We start from the raw sequence: 18045 nt of genomic DNA, 5'->3' as shown, positions 1-18045 counted from the left end.
CCGTTTCCCTGAAATTAGCCTGTCTGGGCCAGGAGGAGGCACAGTTCAGCTTTCAAGGGTGGGCAGGAGCAGTGTCAGCCCAGCCTCTGGAAGCTCTTAGGATGCTGGGTCATACCCTCGTCCATCACTGTATGGCCCTTTGAATGGGGCTTGACAGGTTCCAGCAGAAGCTCTGTGAGATGGAAAGTGGGTGAGTTCTGGGAAGAGCCAAGGACAAAGGTAGCCAAGCAATGTTGGCCTCTGAGAGCCAAGAGGATGCAAAATCCTGATGGGTGAGCTGTGGCATGGATGTCACCAACACTGCCTCTGGCCCTTAGTCTTCCTATCTACAAAATGTGGGGGCTCTTTCTGATGATCTCTAAAGAGTTCCATTCCTGATGGGGGGTGGTGGTGAAACAAACAGGGAGTGAGGCTGAAGCAATGACCCTGGGGACTTTGTGTCTAACTCTTGCATGTTGAGTGTAAACCAAGATAAATAAACTGGAACAGAAAAATGCATTTCTTATTTTTTTTAAAGGTTTTTGTTAAAAAATATAGCTAACATACAACATTATATTAGTTTCAGGGGTACACCATAGTTATTCAACATTTATATACCTAAAGGAGTGATCACCATAAGTCCAGCAACCATCTGACACCACACTATGCTATCACCATATTATTGACTATATTCCCCATGCTGTACATTACACCCCCATGACTTATTTGTTTTATACCTGGAAATTGGAACCCCATTCCTCTTCACCTTCCACTCCCTTTTTAAATTTTCCAATGACATGTAACATTCAGTATTGTTATGTATTAACTTCAGTTGTACAGCATAGTGGTTAGACATTTGTATAATTTAAGAAGCGATCCCCCTGACTAGTCTAGTACCTGGCACTATACAGTTAATTAACATATTATTGACTATATTCTCTATGTTTTACTTTACATCCCCATGACTATTCTGTAACTACTAATTTGTACTTCTTAATCCCTTCACCTTTTTCACCCTATCCCCCAAACCCCCTCCCATCTATCACCCCAATAAATCTAGTACCCATCTGACACCATACATAGTTGTTACAGTATTATTGACTCTATTCCTTGTGCTATACCCTTCATCCCCATGACTACTGTGTAACAACCAATGTGTACTTCTTAATCCCCCTTTTTCATCCATCCCCCAACCCCCCTCCCATCTGGCAACCATCAAAATGTTCTTTGTATCTATGAGTGTTTCTGTTTTGTTTGTTTGTTTATTCTTTAGATTCCACATATAAGTGAAATTATATTGCATCTGTCTTCCTCTGACACTCAGAACAATGCCCTCCAAGTCCATCAATGCCACGCAAATGACAAGAACTTATTCCCTTCCATGGCCAAACCATATTCCATTGTATATATGTACCATTTCCTCTTTGTCCATTCATCCATCAGTGGACACCCAGGCAGCCTCTACATCTTTGCTATTGTAAATAATGCTGCAATGAACATATGAATGCACACATCTCCTCAAAGCAGTGTTTTGGGTTTCTTCAGATAAATACCCAGAAGTGGGATTACTGGGTCCTTCTTTGTCTCTTGTTATAGACTTTGTTTTAAAGTCTATTTTGTCTTTTTGTCTGGTATAGGTATTGCTACCCCAGCTCCCTCCCCCTCCCCCATTTTCATAAAATAACTTTTCCATCCCTTTACTTTCAGTTTGTGTCTGTTTTTCAATCTGAGGTGAGTCTCTTGTAGGAAACATATGTAAGAGTTCTGTTTTCTTATCCTTTCAGCCACCCTATGTTTTTGATCAGAGCATTTAATCCATTTACATTTCAAGTAATTGTTGGTAGATATGTAATTATTGTCATTTTGTTCATATTTTTTATTTGTTTTGTCTTAAAGAAGTCGCTCTAACATTCCTTGTAGTACTGGTTTGGTGGTGATGAATTCCTTTAGCTTTTTCTTGTCTGGGAAGCTCTTTATTTGTCCTTCAATTTTAAATTATATCCTTGCTGGGTAGTGTAGTCTTGGTTGTAGATCCTGGCTTTTCATCACTTTGAATATTTCCTGCCAATCCCTTCTGGCCTGCAAAGTTTCTGCTGAAAAATCAGCTGACAATCTTATGGGAGCTCCCTTGTAAGTTACTAGTTGCCTTTCTCTTGCTGTTTTTAGGATTGTCTTTAACCGTTTCCATTTTAATTATAATGTGTCTTGGTGTGGGCCTGTTTGAGTTCATCCTGTTTGTGACTCTCTGCACTTCCTGGACTTGTATATCTATTTTCTTCTCTAGGTTAGGAAAGTTTCCAGTCATTATTTCTTCAAAAAGATTCTCAGTCCCTTGCTTTCTCTCTGGTACCCATATGATGCGAATGTTGTTATGCTTGATGATATCCCAGAGGTCTCTTAAACTATCCTCATTTTTTTGTATTCTTTTTTCTTTTTGTTGTTCCGATTGGCTGTATTATGTTACCTTGTCTTCCAAATCACTGATTCGATCCTCTGCTTCATCTAGTCTGCTGATGATTCCTTCTAGTGCATTCTTCATTTCAGTTATTGTATTCTTCACTTCTGACTGGTTCATTTTTATGGTTTCTATGTCTTTTTTTTTTTAAGGTGGGCGCAGCTCACAGTGGCCCATGTGGGGACTGAACCAGCAACCTTGGTGCTACCAGCATCACACTCTAACCAACTGAGCTAACCAGCCACCCCCTCTATGTCCTTTTTTATGCTTGCTATCTCTTTGTTGAAGTTCTCACTAAGTTTCTTGAGCATCCTTATAACCATTGTTTTGAACTCTGGTAGATTGCTTGCCTCCATTTTGTTTAGTTCTTTTTCTGGAGTTTTCTTTCATTTGGGACGCATTTCTTTGTTTCCTCATTTTGGCTGCCTGTGTTTATTTCTATGTATTAGGTATATCTGCTATATTTCCCAGTCTTGGCCAGATAGCCTTTTATAATAGGTGTGCTGTGGGGCCCATTGGCACAGTCTCCCTGGTCACCTGTGCTGGGTGCCCCAGGAGTGTCCCTTCTGTGGGTTGTGTATGCTCTCCTGTTATAGCTAAACCTTGATTGCTATTGGCATGTTGGTGGATGAAATTGACCCTCAGGCTGATTGGCTGTGGGGTTTGCCCATGTCCACAGCTTATGGGCTACTATGCAGCGGGAGTACCTCACAGAGCAGGGTTTACCCCAGCCAACTCTGTTGCCTGTTGAGACTGCCCTTTGTGTGTGCTGCTTGTGGAGCTAATTGGGTGGTGGTCTGCTGTGGTCTGAAGCCCACCTCCAAGTATGTTGGTTCTGGGGCTTCTTAGGAGGGGCCCCGGTGCAGGCCCAGGTCAGCCACTGCCTGTGATTGGCCAGTTACTACCTGGTAAGAACTACAAAATGATCCACGGTTGTTCGCTGCCTGAGCTAAACCTAGAGGCGCACGGGAGAGGCCACACTGTGAACTGAGGATGGCTGCCACCAGTACCAGGCCTGGGATTACTCAACAAAAGCTAGGATACCTGGAGGCCAATTGCCACCTGCCAGCTTGCTTAAGGTCCAGCCACTGATAAAGCCTCCTGCAGTACACAAGCTGAATGAGGCAGAGTCTCAGGGAGTCACTAGAGTGTGAAGAGTTGTGGTCACCATGTTAATGTAGACTGGTTTGGTGCCAGTGTTGAGTCTGGAGCTACTCAGCAAAAGCCTCAGAGCACACTGAGGCCAGTCACTGCCTACCTGGGGTCCGTGGTATCTGATAGTTTTCCAAGAAAAAGCGCAATGTGGGAGGGGCTGGCTGCTTGTAGAGAAAGTGCCTCCGCCTGTGAGTGATTTGGGTGGGGCAGGGTCCCAGTTGAGTCAGCAGGGTAGAACAGCAGAACTCACCAGGTCAATCAGATTTAAATTTGGCCGTAAGCATAGGGGGTGGACTTAACATAGGAAAGATGGCGTCCACTTGCCAGCTGTATAGGAGGACCCCTCACTGTGAAATTACCGACTGTCCTCCAGTCCTCCCCCTGAAGGCACACACCTCAGTCTACCCCCCATATGTCTCTGAGGCCCCCTGAGTTACTGTCCCTCTGCTGGAGCCCAAGGTGAGTGCCTGCGAGTGAGTCTGTGCACGGGCCATTTGAGAGGATGTCTTGGGTTTCCTGCAGCCTTCCATCCCACCTGAATGGTCAGAATCCCCTCTGTTTTTCACAGCCAAGTGTTGTAAGGGCTTATCTTCCCAGCACCAGTACTCTGAGCGGGGCAGCCTGGTGTGGAAGGCTGGTCTCTCTCGCTCATCCAGGGGGACCTCCAGAGCTGATATCTCCTTCCTGATTCTCAACTGCCAAATGGAGGTTTGGGGATCATTCTGCTTCTCTGCCCCTCCTACCAGTCTCCATGTGGCTTCTTTATAATTTTAGTTATAGGACTTACGTTCAGCTAGACTTCAGATGGTTCTCCAGGTTGATTTATAATTTGGTTGACATATCAGGGCTCCATGTAGTGGCTATCTCTAAGGAGATTGAATGCCCTCTGGTAGCAGCCTATGACCTACCAGTCTGTTTCCTACAAGCCTCACCCAAATTGAGTGTTAGCGTCTCCTAATTGCAGCAAGAACAAGTGACAGGAACAGGAAAGCCATGAGATCTGTGAGTGCCTGATCAGGAAGGCTTTGTGGAGGAATAGAAGCCTAGAGAATGAGTAGAAGTTGAAGCAACAGAAGAGTGCTATTTGGTGTAGACTGGACCCAGATGTCTTGGATCCTCCACTTGCTAGCTGTACCTCATTTTTCTCAGCTGTGAAATGGGAGCAATTAGTATTTCTCTCATTGGGTTCTATGAGAGTTAAATGAGTTTACACATATAAAGGGCTTAGACCTGAGCTTGGCACATAGAAAGTAGTCCATAGATGTTATTATCTGACTAGGAAAGGATGAGGAGGCCGTCAGAGGTCGGAGATGCCCCGGGGCAGTTGTGCTGTATGTTAAAAAGTGTTGTTAAAGGGCCGTGAGTCCCAGACCCTTTAGTTTAATGGGTGCTGGTGGTGAGAAGAGGGACATAAGATGGGGATGCTCTGGGGTCTGAGCCAGGCTTCAAATGAACACTCATATACATGCCCACACCCACACACACAGAGGCACCAGACCCTACACTTATGCATGCATTCACACTCATGCGCACACAAAAGCACTGACACTCACAAATGCACATTCTTGGACATAGACATACGTGCGTGTTCCCTCTGCTTCCCCACCCCTCTCAGAAACACGATTGCACCCAGACTGGGGAGGTTTAAATGCCCCAGCAGCCCCCTGAGACTCTCCCAGCCCCAGCACCAGATAGCCAGAAATGTGTCTGCTTCTCTCCAGGCCTGAAGGCTTCTCTAGCCAAACCATATCCTTACCCTGTTCGTCCCCCAAGCCCCTAGGCTCAGAACCTGTCCATCCTCTAATCGCTCCTTTCTCATTTATCACCAGTAGATTTGAGAAGAGATTCATTTGGTTGTGGGACTGGCGGGCGCAGGGAGGGAGGAGGCGTGGGAGAAAGGGGTGTTTGCACTAAAGTCAGGGCCGCGGGAGGGGCCTAGGTTCCCCAAGGGCCTGTACATCTCCCCCGCCCCCATGAAAGAGGGCTCCGGCGGTGGGCTGCGAGCAGTCCGAGAGCTCCCGGCTGGGGGCCACGACCTTGCCCCATAAGGGGGCGCGATGTGGAGCTCCAGTGCTCTGTGCTGGGGAAGGAGGAGAGGGCTGGAGGCTGGCGTTCAGCTGGTGTTCAGCGGTCCCTGGGCGGGGCTCGTCCCCGGAAAGGCGAAGACAAAGGGGCAGCCACTCCGGACCCAGTGCCGCCTGGAGCCGCGTGGGCGGGGCTCTACACAAAGCAGGGGTCGGGCGGGGCCGAGCCCGCCCCACGCGCCAGCGCGACCCCCACTGCTGATCCGCACCCCTGCGAGCGACGTTCCCTACGCCTAATCCCAACAAGCATGAAAACGGCTGGGGCCGGCCCGCCAGCAGGCCCTTTGTCCTAGCCTCTCACGGGACAGCTGCAGCCGGAATCCCTCCTCGCTTTTGTGTCTCCTCCCCTGCCGCCCCTGTCGCCTTCCCCACCTCAGCTGCCTGGAAGGCCGGCAGCCTTCCAGGGCTTTCGCCTTGGGCATTTGGACGCACAAAGGGGGGCAGCGCCCCTAATCTGGGGGAGGGAGAGGATTAACCCTAGGGTCTGCGAGGGTTGGGGCCCTGGAAGGAAGAGCAAGAGAGGGCTACAGGGTAAACCTTTCGCTGGGTGTGCAGGGGTGTGCAGGCGATGTGGGCCACAGGTGAGAACGTAGATGTGAGACTGGACCTGTGGGTGTGAATGTCTGAGTGGGTGCGAGTTAGCAGGCTGGAGGGGACTCAGGTGGTTCCGCATGCTTCTTGGACTCCTCCAGCCAGCCCCAACACCCAGTATTCAGACAGCTCTCTGTAGCCCTTGATGTTCCCCTGGGCTGTCCTGGGACCTCTTCTCTCCACACTCCTCCTGGGATCTCCTCCACTCTGTGCCTTCAGTCCCCACCTATCCTGGGGACTCCAACACCTCTGTCTCCAGCAGGGCCTCTGCCTCCCACCCCCACTTGTATATCCAACTGGCCACTGGACAGTTCCACCCAGATGACCCAGAGCAACTCAAGCTTCCTATGTCCTAAACTGAGCTCATCTCCACACCCACACATTGGGTCACTCCGCTCAGTCATTTAGGGTGTGAGTTTCAGCCCTCCTAGTCACTCCTCATGGCACTCAGTCACCAAGTCCAGTCCCTTCCATCTCCCAAGCACATCTCCAGCCCATGCCTTCCTCTCCACTCCAACTCCCCCCACCTTGGTTCAGGCCACTATCATCTCTCACCTGGACAACTGGAAGGGCTCCTGGTCTGGCTCCCTCCCTTCCATTTGCCACACTACTCGAATATGGATTCCTATAAGAATCTTCCAATGTAAGACCTTTCCAAGGCTTTCTAGTGGCTCAACATGCTTAGCTTGACTTGCCAGGCCTTCTCTATCTGGTTCCTACATCCTTGCTGACTTGATACGAGTATTTCCCGAGGGTCTGGTGTTCCACACGTTACTGTCCTGTCTGCAAAGACCATCCTCAGGAGCCTTCATGGAGATTTTTCTCTCTCAGGAAAGGGAATGAAATCGCTGGCTAGCCTTGTTCCTCACAGACCCATCCTTCAGAGCCCCAGGTTCAGGGGACTACAGGGCAATGGATGATTCAGGGAAGCCAGACCCTCCAAAGATGGTGAGTGTTGGCTCAGCCTTGCCCACACAATGCCTGTCACATGCAGGACAGCTGGGTTCCTCCCAAGCTGATGAAGACTTGCCCTTCCTTGGGCTCCCTCAGGCCATTATGACTGCAGAGGCCACGCCAGGTGCCTGAATCCCCAGGGATGCTGGACACCCTTGCCTCTGTCCCAGATCTCTCAGGATGGACCACATCCCCAGAGGGCCCTGAACTCCACAGCCTGCAAGCATGTCTGCATCACACTGTTCCTCTCACCATTGTCACCAGGCACCTACCTCCTCCCAGGCACTGCCAGGAACCTGCCTCCAAGGTGCTCCTCACATCCTCATCTTAGTCACAGACAGGAAATTCCTGGGTTCAACAAATATTTGTTGCCTACCATGTGCCACGCCCTTTGCTAGGCACTGGGGACCCACATGAATCAGACACAGTCCCATCTTGCTGGACTTCACAGTCTATTCGGGAAGACAGACCCAGACATGGGTAATGAGAGGGCAGTGTGGTAAGTGCTAATAGAAGTCTGTACAGGGTGCTATGGAAGCATTTCCAAAACATGTCCTAACAGGCGGGACGTAAAAGATTTCTGTGATCACAGGGTCTTGGGAAACACTGGGGTAAATGATGTCAGCTGGACTTCTTTATTGCAGGACTCCTCAGGGCCTTTACTGTGCCAGTTATGTGTTGTGGATTCCGGAGAGAAGGGCTTCTCAAGCTGTTTGAGCATGAAACCCTTTTTTCATGGGTCATTTTATAGATTGAGTGTTCCAGGCATCACATTTGGGAAACTTTAGTGTGGGAACCTAGAAAATGGAGATACTCGTTCTGTGTTTGGGGTACAGAGAAGAATGAGGGACAATCAGGAAAGAGTTCACAGAGCAGCCGATGTCAACCTGGAAGATGAGTAAAAGAGCATCCTAGGAAAAGTGAAAAGGACTTGCTCTGGGGAGGCTGGAACCAGCGGCCTCTGAGGGTTTAGAAGCAGGGCACTGTCCCAGAGACAGAGGAAGCTTTCTGAGCCACCAACTGCAGTGTGGAAAAGGGCTTTATCTGTACAACTGTTATGAATACTCACCCTCATGAGCTTGGCCCGAAACATCACATTACTTCCTGGGATGCTGGGCAGAATACTAAGGACAGTAAAATATCCCACTAGTGTGTGAGCCAGCCATACCCCTGTTTTCAGGGACACTCAGGACCTTCACAGTTTGGGTGTCTATGGGGTAGTAACAGGTGCAGACTGGGAACACCAGGAGCCAGTCTTCTGAAGAGAGGTGTTTTGTACCAGCGTCACTGGGCTTCATTATGGGAGCCAACAAGACTCCCTCAAAAGATCTTCCTTGCTTTGTGTCAGCTGAATTTGCTTCTGCAGGAACTGTCAACATAGGTTCAGTCCAGAACATGCAGATGTATACAGATGTATATGTGTGTGTCCAGACCTCTGTGAGGAAGTCCAAAGCTTTTTTTTTTCCTTTTTCTGGTAGGGCTGCTGAGTTTCCATGCTATGCTTATCCTCATCTGTTATTCCCATCCCCGTAGCCAGCTAACCTCTTCCCACTCTTAACACCGTCTTTCCCAACTGACTTCTCCATTATAGCCCATACCATCTCCGTAACAGCAACAATAAGAGAAAGAAACAGAAGAAGGAAGAGGAGGAGGAGGCAGAAGAGGGAGTGGGAGGAGAAGAGCATGCCCAGGGTGCTTCCTTTGTGCCTGGGCAGGCACTGTTCTTGGTGCTCTACGTGTGTTAACCCAGAATAGCTACCTATGCTGCTTCCTGTGCCTCGAGTGCTTAAAACCCTCATACAGCCTCCCAGGACTCACAAACCACCTTACCCCTAAATTCATCCCTATCCCCCAAACTCACCCACACAGAAGAAGCAGACTCTTCTAAGTGATTGCCTGGCTCCCCCACGCTCCAATTTGTCTCAGTACAATCACCACCTTGCTCTGCATAATGAAACTTCTTTAATATGGGACACTCAGATACTCCCCTAATTCTGAGATCTTCTAGTCTGTGTGTGTGTGCTTGCGTGTGTGCGCGTGTGTGTACATGCATGCACGCACATGCACGTAGTGTTTTGGGATGGCTACATACTTATCTAACAGATGAGGAGACTGAGGCTGGGAGAGGAGAAAGGAGATCTTTCTGACTCATCAGGAAATGGCAAATTACATGATGGATTCTCCTCGTACCTTGTTTCTTCATAATACCGGTATGCAACATTTTCCAAATCATTTCCAGTTCTGTTATTTGACTATAGAATAGGCACAATCAACACCATCTTTCAGTGGGGAAGCTATAGTCAAGGTCAAACAGCATTAACTATGGACGCTGACCTTGTGATTATGAGCCTCTCACCCAGTGAGGCAGGAGTGGTTAGGGTACCACAGCCTTATAAACCTCGCCCAGAGAAGGATAAATGCCTTTAGAAGCCCCTTACCAAATTAGCAGGCTCCGCTCCGCTCCCCATTATAACAACATCCCCTGATGTATGCTCACACTTTTACTCTATTTCCCATTGCTTTCTCTTACTACATTGAGAAGGAGGCATTGGCATGCCTTTTTATAAAAGAAGAAATGGGGCTCAGAGAGGTTAAGTGATGTGCTTGTGATGGAGCAAGGACCCTGCTCATTCAACTAACTACATCCTCAACTGCCCAGGTCCTACCCAGGTTGCTATTGAATTTGGTGGCAGCAGTGTGGCAGGACTTAAAGGAAAGGCTTGCACATACATGCAGGGAGGGTTTCCGGCTCAATGGGAGTACCTTTGGCATTTGGATAATTCTTTGAGTGAGACTGTCCTTGGCAATGTAAGGTCCCAATTTAGCATCCCGGTCCCCTAGACATGAAATACCAATAACCCTGCCTACCCAATTATTGAGACAACCGAAAGGTCTCTTTCATATTTTTAAAAGCTCCCTATAGGGGTAGTGTCTTCCCACACTTCCTTCTTCCCCCTGCCACTTAGAACCACAGGATTAGGGTCTCAGCTTTGGACACTGGTCCTCTTTCTATTTTTCCCAGTCTCAGGACCCCTTCTTCTTGGGCTCTCTCAGCGAGAAAGTGTCAAGAGTTATTGAGGTGTCAGCTCCAACCTGCTTCTGAGGCCTAAGGAAGCTGTTCTTTTAAAGAGGCTGGTTCCCAGGACCGAGGGAGGGTGAGGGAGGGTGATGGGAAGTGGGACGGGTGGTAGAAGGAAAGGAGGGAAAGGACCCCCCCCCCCAGGCCTCACCTTATCACCACACTCTGCATTATTACCCACCTAATGCAGCATCCTTTTAAATAATATATGCAAAGTTTTCCCTCTCAATTTATCTCCTCAGGCAAGCTAGCTCAACTCCAGCTTGTTAATAGAAAAAATGCAAATAAGGCCTCCCATTTCTCTCCCCCAGCCCCTAGGCTCTGGACAGTTAATGTGATTTCCTTCTTTTGGGGAATTTCTCTATTTCCATTGAAACCTTTTTTTTTGGGGGGGGGGGGCTGAGGAGTAACGCTTTTCCCAAGTGCCATCCAGAGGGGATAGTGTTAGAAGGGCCAGAACAGCTCAAGTAGAAATTTGAGGAAATCACTCTATTATGAAGCCTCCCCCTTTCTGAGCCTCTGTCTCCTCATCTGAGATCTCAATTAGTCCTTCCCAGGACTGCTGTGAGGCTGAATGGAGGGCAAGGCATGGAGCCCTGCACCGTGCAGGGACACCTTTTCAGTTTAAACCTGCTATGCCTGGTGGATACAGAAATGGAGAAAACAGATATGGCTTCTGCCTTCATGAAGCTCACAGTCTAGCACGAAAAAGAACCCACAGATCATGTGAAATTTTTTAAAGCAATTATAGGACACCTTAATTAAGCAATCAGAGTCAATATCATCATAGTGAGACAAATGGACATCCACTTCCTGATGTGAAGCCCTGAGGATGCACCACTCTGCCAAAGAGGCAGAAAACAAGAAAGGCAGAACAGGGAGGGAAACAATCAGACAAACATGAATTCAGAGTCAGCCTAGGAAATAGTGGCTGGGGCTCTTTAGAAATACCAGTGTCATAAAAGAAGAATGAACTCTTCCAGATTAAAGGGGCTAAAGAGACTATACAACCAAATGCAATGCACAATTCTGGATCAGATACTGGATTGGAAAACATTTCTGTGAAGAAATTGAGACATTTGGCAAAATGTGAATATGAATTGTATTATAGGCGTTTTATTGTATCTATCTTAAATTTCCTGAATATGATCATCATATTATGGTGAGGGGACAGAGTCCCAGAGAGCAGTTTCCAGGCTCTCAGCCTCACGTGGAAAGATGCTGGCTGGGGTAGTAGATGGCCATCAGCTGTGATTGGCTGGCCATCAGCTGTAACCAGTTAGCCAATTAGCCACTGATATAACTGCTGTAACTGCATTGGTTGGTTGGTTGGTTGGTTAGTTGGTAGGCAGAAAAGTGGACAGCGGATTGCAGATCATGTGGCTACTACTTCTTGTGTGTGTCTTGCCCAGCTGCCAGCGAGACTGGGGTGCAGGAAGACCCCTTGTTGGGGTACTGGCGGATGTTTGCTCCCTCTGTCTCCAGCCCAGCTGCCAGCAAGAATATAGTGATATGACTCCCCTATCTATGGCTCCATGGGTGTTCCTTTTTGGCCTCACCATGTCCTGCATTATTATGGGGGGAGCGGGGCCAGAGACCCCGCATGACACCCTGCGTGACATATGGTTACATAGAAATCTCCTTCTTTTGGGGAAATATATGTGGAAATGGTTAGGGGTCAAAGATCATCATATTTGCGACTTAGCTTTGTATGGTTCAGAGAACAAATATGGCAAAATATTAGCAATTGGTGAATTAGGTGAGAAATTTAGGGATGTTCATTGAATTACTTTTGCAACTTTTCCATAGGTTTAAAATTTTTCAAAATAAAATTGAAAAAAGAAAAAAATATGGCTTTTAAAAAGCAAGATAATGCTATCTATTATAACTATGATTTTGAAAGTCCTTATCTTTTAGAGACACTTGCTATATACCGTGTTTCCCTCAAAATAACACTGGGTCTTATATTAATCTTTGCTCTAAAAGACACATTAGGGCTTATGTTCAGGGGATGTCATCCTGAAAAATCATGCTATGGCTTATTTTCCAGTTAAGTCTTATTTTGGGGGAAACGCAATATATAAAACATTTTCAGGTGAAATAAAATGACCTGTATTATTTGCTTAAAAATAATACAGGAGAAGGGAAGTAGTTTGGGGTTTAGGTTGGCCATCTGTTGATAATTGAAGTTGTATGATGAAAATATTCTCTTTTTTTATATTTAAATTTTCTATAATAATAAAAAAAGTATTGTTGTTTTTAAGAAAAGCAATTACAAGAAATGTGATGAGTGTCAGGAGAGAAGTATGGGTCTAGCAGGGGAACACAATCCAGTGGAGGGATTTGGAGCAGGCTTTCTGGAAGAGAGTCTTTAAGCAAAGACAGAGTGAGTGGGGCCAAAGAGGGTTGAGTAGGGGTGAGGTGGGAAATCGCTCTCCAGGACAATGGGCCAACAGATACAAGAGTGAGATAGCCTGGTGGGGTTTGTAGGACCTTAAAGTAGAGTAGAGAGGAGAGGCCAGGTGGAGAATGGGGAGGGATGGAGCTAGAGAGGACCTTGAATGCCAGGTATGGGTTTGGGGATTTTATCCTGAGGGCAATAGAGAGTTTTAAGCAGGGAAAGGCCATCTGACAGGATCAGATTTGCATTTGAGAAAGCCCACTCTGGTGCTTTGTGGGCTAATAGGAAGATGCAAGGCTAGGGACAGTTAGAAGCTTCAGTCCTGTGAGTTGGATCTGAATCGCTTCTCTTCCCCAAGGCTTCCTGACCGTGCTGCCTCCATCCCCAACTAAGGAAGGAGCTTGGGTACCTGATTTCTAACATGAGACCAACCCACCCCCAAAGCTCCAATGGCTGTCGTTCCATCTCCAATTCCCTTTGCCTCTATCATTACAGGGAAGAAATATGGCTGGCGATTAAGAGTTTTGGACTCTAATGCCAGGCTGCCTGGATTTAGTTTCCTCCTCTGCCTCTTACTAGCTGATGACCTTGGACCAATTTCTTTACTTTAACTTCCTCATCTGTAAAATAGGGATGACAATAATATTATTTATTTCACAGGGAAGTTGTGAGGATTAAATGCATTGATATGTATCAGGTGCTTAGAACAGTGTGTGGCCCATAATAAAGACTATCGACCGGCAGAAAATAACTCTCCAGAAAATCCACTAAAAGAACAGTTTATTCGGGAAAAGAAAAAGAAACAAAGCCACCAAGGAGTGTGTATATGCACACTCGCTGGTAGGTGTCCCAACCAGCCACCCACGTGGAAAAAAGAGGGCCAAGACCAACAGGGCTTCCCCCTTTATTTTCATCCTTACCCCAGAAGTTCAACAGGAAGTCAAGACTAGAGAGTTAACAAGGGGCCCAGCTCCACCCATAGTCCTCCCAGCTCTATGGTTAAGCATTTTAAGATGCCAGTTCACTTTTATCAGGACTTAATAAGTCTACTCTGTACCAAGTACTGTCCTGGAAGGATGCCAATAGATGGAAAGGGAAGAGAAGACAGGTTCTTCATCCTCAAAGACCTCAGCCGTACCGGACAGATGGAACACATGTCAAAAAAAGAGAGCAACATCAGAGCACTGTATTACATTATTTACAATATTAAATGCATCTGGAAACAACCAAATGTCCATTAATAGGAGAATGGCTAAGGAAATTGTTACATGCAGTAATGTTTACAAAGAGGTTGAGAAAATTCCCATTTTATCATATTAGGGGGAAAAAGCCAGAAGCAGAACTTCAAATGTCACATCACTTCAATAATATTTTTGAAAGAATAGAGGGTGAAAAATTCAAAGGAAACACACTGAAATATTTACAGTAGTTACCTCTAGATGGTGCTATGTGGGTGTGGTTTAACTTTTTAAAATCTGTCTCCAAAATATCTAATAATATGCATGAATTACTTTTATAGTGGGAACATTTCAATTTTACTTTGTTTTTAAAAAAATGTCTTTTGGTTGCAAATGAATAATGGTAAGCATCATTAGCCATCAAGAAAATGCAAACCAAACCACAAAGTTACCACTTCACACCCACAAGGATGGCTATAACCAAAACAACAGATGATAAGTATTGGTGAGGATATAGAGAGATTGGAACACTCACCACCTGCTGGTGGGAATATAAAATGATGCAGTTCGGAAAACAATCTAACAATTCTTCAAAAGGTTAAACGTACAGTTAACACAATTCCACAACCCAGCAATTTCACTCCTAGTACATATATACCCAAGAAAATTGAAAACATATATTCACACAAAAACTTGTGCATGGTGAGTGTTCATAGTAGCCAAAAGTGGAAACAACCCAAATGTCCATCAAATGATGAATGGATAAACAAAATGTCATATGGTATATCCATATACTGAAATATTGCTTAGCAATAATAAAAAAATGAAGTACTGATGCATTTTTATTTATTATATTACATTACATATTATATTGTAAAAATAATAAGGCTACTAACTACAACTTTGAAAAGTAGGGTTGTGTGGGATTATAAATGTCCGGTGGTGACTCCATAATTATTGGGTAAAAGGGCCCTGGGATAGCAATCTGATGGAATGGAGTGGATCTTAAAGTTGCATTTCCATTGCACTTCACATACTAAGAAAATCAAAGAATGAGGGGGAGGTTATGGTGGAGGAAGAAGGGTTAAAGAGACCAGGGATGACTTTAATACAAGAACTCTTAGCGTGCTGGTGTATTTTGTTCCAGAATGTTTTCCCTGATCATACTTTTTACATAGTTGCAATCGTAATGCATAAGCATGATGAATCCTAATATTTTGATTTAACATTGCAATAATCACTTTCCACACTGTTACATAGACTTTTTGACCATTATTTTAAATGATTTTATAATGTCACATAGAACAAACTACACCTTACTTAACTCATTCTCTACTGTAAAATATTTAAGTTGCTTCCATTTTTTAAAACTATAATTAATAATGCTATAATTAATATCTTTGTTCGTATTTTTCCTCATATTTCAAGCTATTTTTGGGGTAGATTCTCAGAGCTGCAATTCCTGCATCAAGGATCTTTATGATTCTTGAGAAATATTGTAAAGTCATTTTCCAAAGACATCCTTGCAAATTTAATAAATACCAAATCAATTATTAGGTATAACTGAATACATAACAATTAACAAAATACACTATATCTTGTTATATATAATATTACAATTAACTCTACATATTATTGAAACTGTTATTTTAATTTCCTTCCTTCCTTTTTTCTTTCCTTCTTTCTTTTCCTCTTGATTTCTAGTGAGGTTAAATATTTCTCTCTCTCTCTTTTTAAACAGTATCCAAATCCACCTTTCATTTAGCACCTATTCTGTGCTATTTCCACGGAACCTGTTGGAAGGTAGTTGAAGTACAGAGCCATAACACGGTTGTGAGGGCCTGAACCAGGTCAGTGGTGGTGGAAAGGAAGAGATGGGGATGAATTCAAGAGACTTTAGGCAAAGTTTAATGCCCTCTATGGGACGAGGTATTAGTTGGATGTAGGATAAAGCAGAGGGAAGATAACTGACTTGACTTGACAAGCCTAGGAATCTGGTCATAACACTAGAGAACCCAGAAAAGGAGCAGGTTCAGTCTGGGGCATATTGAGTTTGAGATACCCAAGGACATCCAAGTGATGCCTGGTGTCGTGGATGCCGTGGTATATCACCCAGCTCCCTATTTCAGGGCCAAAACACTCATTCCCCATTTCTGGAAGGCTTCATGGCTGAGTGCTCTCAGCTGAGTCCCCCTCTGTGTTTACGCTCAGGGAAGGATAGCCCCTCGTCCACAGTGACACTGCCTTTGTAGAAAGCTAACATCATATGACTGACCCCTGTGGGGATATAAAGGCCGGGCACCCTTGCTCAAGGCAGGACACATCTGAAGGCCATCCAGATTCCAGAGCTCATTATGGGATTGGTTGTGGCTTTGGTTTTGACTGCCCCATTCCTTCATCTGCCCAACTTTACTTCCTTCCCTCCACCACTGATGTTGATTGACCTCAAGAGCACAGCCCAGTAAACTTTCTGCCCACAGATCTCCATCTCAGAGTGTTTTTCAGGGAATCAACTTCAGGCAGTTGGAAACGCATATCTGGGGTTGGGAGGAGAGTTTGTCTGAGAAATAGGGATTTGGGGACCATTTGTCATAACAAGGATGGTGGAAGTAGGATAGTGGATGAGATGATGGGAGGTGAGGGGCCAGAGAGCAGAGACTGTATCTTAGGGAATGGAGACCTACATTGAGGGGGTGGGAAGAAGAAGAATAGACAGAGAAGGGAGCAGAGGCATGACAATGCAGGATTGATGAACGTCGTTTCAGGAGGGACAGCCAGTCAGTGACTCTTGGATGTTGACAGAGTCCAGGCCACTTCTGCTTATTTGAGGGTTAAAGGTACATTAAAAAAATGTCTAATACCCAAACGGTGTGCTTTAGATGCGGTATAATTTAAATGCTTCCATTAATAAATTAATTATTTTAATAATGACACAAAATTACAAAAAATCTATGTTTGATCTCATTGGAAATAAAATTAAAAGTACAAAAACAATTTAAAACTACAGGCTCTTCATGCATAGGAAGCCTGGGCCAAAAGTCTTTCCTGGTCACTGACTGTCCCCCCTCCCCCTACACCAGGTCCTGCAGTCAGCAGAAGCTGACCTGGTCAGAATTCGGAAAACAAAAACAGAAAATAGCAAGTGTTGGCAAGGATGTGTAGAAATTGGAACCCTTGTGCATTGCTGGCAGGAATGTAAAATGGTACAGCTGCTGTGGAAAACAATATGGCAATTCCTCAAAAAATTAAACATAGAGTGACCATACGATCCAGAAATTTCACCTCTGGGTAAATGCCCAAAAGAATTGAAAGCAGGGACTCAAACATGTTCATAGGAGCATTATTCACAGTAACCAAAAGGCGGAAGCAGTCCAAGTGTTTGTCAGTGATGGCTATGTAAGCAAAATGTGGTATACACATGCAATGGCATCTTATTCAGCCTTAAAAAGGAGGGAAATTCTGACACATGCTGCAACATGGAGGAAACTTGAGGACATTATGCAAAGTGAAATAAGCCAATCAGAAAAGGACGACTACTGTAAGATTCCACCTATATGAGGTGCATAGAATAATCAAATTCAGAGAGACAGAAAGCAGAATGGTGGTTGCCAGGGGTTGGGGAAGGGAGGAATGAGGAGTTATTGTTTAACAGGTACAGAGTTTCAGTTTTGCAAGATAAAAAGAGAGAATTCTAGAGATGGTGATGGCTGTACAACAGTGTGAATTTACTTAATGCTACAGAACTGTACACTTAAAAATGGTTAAGATGGTAAATTTTGTTATGTATATTTTACCACACACAGAAAAATTGATTGCCACAAGCTCCACCCTTGTGAGAGTGCATCTATCACGGACTTGCCTGGACCAATTAGACCTAAGTGATGTCATACAGTCCACACTCATCATAAGCAAATAGCACTCAAGTTACACCAGCCATCAGAGCTTAGGAACTAAACTAACTCTGTAGGTGATGTGGCATTTTATAGGTTGTAATTAAAACATGAATTATTTGTAGTGGGTGACTGAAAAAATAATTAGCTTATACCCACTGGAAAAACCAAAAATTGTTTACAAGTAAGGAGCGTGGACAGTTTGAATCAGGTGTTGCAGAATAATTCAAGTTCTGCTTTTGGAAGGATTCACATCTTCAACTTAGGTAACCTGTGCCT

This window comes from Rhinolophus sinicus, linkage group LG06, assembly GCF_036562045.2.
Source record: "Rhinolophus sinicus isolate RSC01 linkage group LG06, ASM3656204v1, whole genome shotgun sequence".
Classification (NCBI taxonomy): Eukaryota; Metazoa; Chordata; class Mammalia; order Chiroptera; family Rhinolophidae; genus Rhinolophus; species Rhinolophus sinicus.
This window is presented reverse-complemented; position numbering follows the sequence as displayed.